Source organism: Dipodomys spectabilis, unplaced genomic scaffold (genome assembly GCF_019054845.1).
Source record: "Dipodomys spectabilis isolate Male_0828 unplaced genomic scaffold, ASM1905484v1 ptg000408l, whole genome shotgun sequence".
Classification (NCBI taxonomy): Eukaryota; Metazoa; Chordata; class Mammalia; order Rodentia; family Heteromyidae; genus Dipodomys; species Dipodomys spectabilis.
The window spans coordinates 1460830-1466200 of NW_024871085.1; the positions used below are offsets into that span (position 1 = coordinate 1460830).

General features: G+C 33.2%; 1 non-coding gene across 1 annotated transcript; it reads right to left on the reverse strand.

Annotated features, from left to right (window-relative positions):
- Window positions 1–3664: 3664 nt before the first annotated feature.
- Window positions 3665–3770, reverse strand: LOC122096979. Its single transcript, XR_006145456.1, has one exon. It is a non-coding gene; the product is annotated as a U6 spliceosomal RNA (small nuclear RNA).
- Between the last annotated feature and the right edge of the window lie 1601 nt (window positions 3771–5371).

The window sequence follows — 5371 nt, forward strand, 5'->3', positions numbered from 1 at the left end:
AAGGTAATAAAGGCCAAGTTTTTACTATCTTCAGTACCCCAGACTGTCTTAAGACTGAAATCCAACCTCCTAAATGCTTGGAATTACAAACCTTTACCAGCACACCTGGTTCCTTTGATTTTTTTTTTTTTTGATAAGAGTTATAATAGTTATAAAGTAGTATCATAGTAATTTTGAATTACACTTCTCTAATGACTTCTGCTCACAAAGCATTAAGCCAGCACAGAAGTTGTATTAAACACAACTGGTAAATCTACTGGTGATATAGAGGGGTTTATGGAAAACATGTCTATTCAAACTTTTGTCCATTTTAAATCAAGTTTCTTGTTAATCTCATCTTTAATCTCTGTATACAAAAATAATTAATTCAAGGTAGTAAAAAAGAAAAAATTAAGCAACTCCTAACATTTTTCAATTTTCAATAACATGATATTGCTTAAATCATTTTCTGTTTATAATTGAGACTATATAACAATTTAGTTAGACTTGTTACATAGCTATATGTATTTTATTTATTTTACATTGATTGCTCTTTCCAAAGCCTGCATGTCTAATTTTGGTTTCTTTCAGTCTTAAGTAGTTCAGATTTCAATCTGAAGAATAAATGGAAGTAAGCAAACAAAAAAATACAGTTCTTCTCATCTGATAATGCCTCTACAAGAATGAGAAAGAGTTCACCATTCTAAGAACCCTTAATTCTTAAGATAAAATTTGTTATAATGCTAATGTTATTACCATTTCAGTGTTGGGAAAAATTGTAATTAAAGGAAGTAAGTGCATGGCCCAAGACACACAGTGTTGAAGGAGATGAGTCAAATTTTCCAGAAGTCTTTCAGCAATACACAAAAGGTAGATAAATTCTCTCCATTCTCTGATACTCTCAATTCAATATTCATATTGTCCAAGGAATAATAGCATAGCAATTATTGCGAATGGTGATTGTTTTCTGTTACATTTTGTCTTCAACACAGACTGTGTTGGTGACATTGGGTTATCATGCACAGAGCTGAGCTTATAAATTATGGTCCAAAGACATGCAAATTTTTTCTGTCCCATAGTTCCAGTATCGGTTTTAAAAAGTTCTAAATATTTTAAATATCATCACTTACTGTATTTTAAGAATTCAAGAATGAAAAAATTCACATATAATCAATCCAAAATGCTTTAAAACTAGGAGATGATAAAACAGGCCCCTGTGAAGTAAATTTTCTTCTACTTTTAAAATTATTCTGAAAGCCATTTGCTGGTTTGTTACACCTGTAATCCTAACTACTTGGGATACCTACTCAGGAGACTGAGATCTGTGGAAGCCAATCAGGGCAAAATAAATTCATGAGATTATTTTTCAAAAATTTTAATGAACCAGCAAAGGGCCAGGAATGGAGATGTAGCTCATATAGTAGCTCACCAATCTAGAGAGAAAGATGTAGCGAGACCTTGAAGCCCTGATTTCAAACTCTGAGCATGCCAACATGCAGGAATGGACACACACTCACTTTTTCAAAATATCTTCATATCAGTATTTTGCATTAATTTCTTTGTTAACGATATTATATGGGTAAAATAGGCAAAATAAACTTCCATCTCAAAACATTTTTATACATTTTTGTTGTAAAAATACTGTACAGAGGGGTTATAGTTACATGATCAAGGTAATAAGTACATTTCCTATCAAGCATTGTTACCTCCTCCTTTGTTTTCCCCCCACCATTGCTTCCCTTTCACCTCCGCAAGTACACTCCTCACACCCACAAGCCCCACCCAATGTCCCCAGCCTAAATTATAAAGTTCGTTTTTCAAAATATTGTCTTGTGAATCTATTGTTATACAATGGGTCAAACTGTATTCCTATTTAAGCATGTTGTTTTTTCCATTTCCCTCCCCAAATTAGAGAAGTGTATATACAAGATGCAGATGCACCAACATCAAATAAATTGAAAACGGGGGTTATACTGTTGGGGAGGAACATATAAAAAAATCACATCTTACATTATAAATATGTGAGAAACAACAGAAAAAAAGAAAAACCACTTCTGTCTCTATCTTGGGGGTCATTTAGCTTAACATCAACTTATCTATCATATACACATAGCTTTTTCAACTTTTCTGCTTATCCCAGACATATACTAGTTATTGCAAATAAGGGATACCATGGGAGCTATGTTTCTTTGGACTTGGCTTACATCAGTTAATATAATTTTTTTCCAAGTCTTTCCATTTCCTAACAAATTGGGCAATGTCATTCTTTCTGACGGAGGCATAGAATTAATATATATACATATATATATATATATACACATATATATATGTATATATATGTAATATGTGTGTGTGTGTGTGTGTACACATATACACACAGAACATTTTCCTTTTTTGTTTTTTAGAGCAACTTAGTTTTCCACCTTCATCATTTTTTCAAATGTTTTTCTTGTGATTAAGTGGTTACATAATTTCCCAAATTTCACAATATTGTGGGATAGTGATGCTTAGTTAAAGTCACAAACACATTGTAACTTTGATGGAGCAAATTGTCTATCATGGTCCACAACATTTATGAGTTCTCTGAGCTTTGAAATAGAGTTATTTCTTCCATATGTATACTTCTTTTGTTTTGAAATATGTACATTTCTTTTGTTTTGCAGAGCATCAGCTGTTCCCTCTTTCCCACTTGTTCCCTCCTTCCCTTCAGTGACATTGAGTTGCTTATTTCATTTTGGTCAATGTCCATTGCAGCTGATGGATCCAGCTGTTGTATGTTTTTCCCTGATTCCCTCTAGTTCTGTGTCATCTTCCTGGTTTCACTTCAGTGTGCACATTTGATCAGCAGAATGGGGTTATTTAGTAGTGATTCAATCAGATGAGTGGAAGTCCTTGGTTTCTTAAGTGTTGTTAATTTTGTCATATTACCTTACATTTTGGATTTAAAATCCACTTATCACGGAGACCATGTGCTGTTTGTCTCTTTGCTTTTGGCTTACCTCACTCAACATGATTTCTTGTAGGTTGATTGATTTCCCTGCTAATGCCATTATTTTGTCCTTTCTAATGACTGGAAAATATTCCGTTGTGTATAGTTACCACAGTTTTTGGATCCATTCATCTCTGGTGGGATATATGGGTTGTTTTCATATCCTAGCTACTGTGAACAGTGCTGCGATAAACATGGAGGTGCATCTGTCCTTGAATATTGGTACCTGTTGTTCAGGATAGATGCCTAGAAGTGGTATGAGTGGGCCATAAGGAGCGTCAATATTTAGCTTTCTGAGGACTCACCAGACTGATTTCCAAAGTGGTTGTGTAAGTGTACATTCACACACACACACACACACACACACACACACACACACACACACACACACACACACACAGAATGTTTTCTTGACCCATTCTTCTACTGAGGGGCATCGGGGTTGGTTCCATATCTTAGCTATGGCAAATAATGCTACAATAAGCATTGCTGTGGTGGTTGTTTTAGTATGGACTTGTTTGTGATCATTTGGATGAATGCCCAAAAGTGGGATTGCTGTGTAATAGGGGAGCTCTATGTGGAGTCTTTTGAGGAACCTCCAAACTGCTTTCCAAAGTGGATGAACAAGTGTACACTCACACCAAGAATGCAATAGGCTTCCTTTCTGGCCACATCCATTCCAGCATCTGTTGTTTTAAAAATATGGAACGATTTACTAAGTTGCATGTCATCCTTGTGCAGGGACCATGCTAATCTTCTCTGTATGTTCCAATTTTAGTGTATGTGCAGCCAAATTGAGCACAGAACATTTTTTTATATGTAAAGTGTAATTGATTTTCTTAAACTACACAATTCAACAAAAATAAGTTAAAAAGAATTGTGAAATTTTAGAAACATGTATTTCTTACATAAGCACACATTTAAGAATAAAGTCAAGATTGACATGCCAAAAACAAAATAATTCCAGATATTTGTTGTTCATGAGATGTATAGGAAGAAGAATTCAATTATTCTACACAAGGCACCTGTCATAATGATCATTGCAGCAAATGTTAAGGTTTGTTAAAAGTTTAATTTTTTAAATATGTTTCATTTTGGGATTTGCTTATATATGGCAAAATCAAGACTGTTTGCAGGTCATAAAATTTTTTGATAAAGTATATAATTTTTCTGGTAGTATGTACTAGTAAGTATGTATATTTCATAGTTTATAGAAACTTTACTAATAATAAGTTGCAAAGACTGTGTAAAGAAGCAGAGTGAAGAGGTAAAATTTTAAGTACACAGTTTCTGTTAAAACTTTAGGGCTCCCTTACGTTATATGTTTGTGATGAACAAATAATGATTTAAGCCACATACAAATGGTGAGATGAACTATAAATAGTAATCTTAGTGGGTAAATTTAAAAGCTACTCATAGCTTTATCCAGATTTAAATGTATAAGAATATGAGAAAATAGTAAAATCAACTGTGTACACTTCAAATACTGAAAACGCTGGTAATTGTTTTCTTTTTTATTTTAGTAATCATTAATATTTAATTATTGTTTTCTTTATTTATAGCATTTTTTCCTTGTTGTAATATAATACAAATTTTTGTGAGTAGTGATTAAGAGGTACTTTGAGAATATTATTGGGATGGCCATAGCATATTTTATAGGTGCATGTGAATGTACAAAGAGCAAAAGTAAAAACAAAATACTGATTAAAAATTTTATCAAGTAGAGCCTGAATCAGGAGTGTTGATAAATGTCCACACCTAAATCTTAACCCTAAGCTGAAGTAGTGTTATTACAGAATTGAGGCTACAAAATTGTTTTGTTTTGTTATGTTTTGGTTTTTTTTTTGCTTTGGTTTTGTTGGTTGTGGGGCTTGAACTCTGGGTCTTGGGTACTGTCCCTCAGCTCTTCAGCTCAAGGCTAGCGCTATCACTTGATCCACAACACCACTTTCACATTTTTCTGCTTATGTCGTGCTGAGGCATGAAATCCAGGACCTCATGCATGCAAGGCAAGCACTCTACCACTGAGCCACCTTCACAGCACCTGAGAAACTGTGATTTAAAAAATCATCTGAACAATATTTGCTTTCTGCTTTGGGTTATATAATGAAATATGTGAACACATTTTTATATTTTCGTGAATTGTTATACTTTTAAATTTATACTAACTGCAGCCAATTTATCCTTTTCAAAGTCAAGAAATATTTCTGAGAGTTTGCTTCTGTGAAGAATGTTTTTGCATTTATAATTTCTTCTGAGTCATTTTTATTTTTTATCAAAATCATTTTATATTTTATGTTGATGAGTTATCATACATCAAATACCTTCAAATGTATATGTAGAGTCTCAAGATAGCAGTATGAATATTCTCATAAACCTCTTGTTTATCTGTTACACACTATA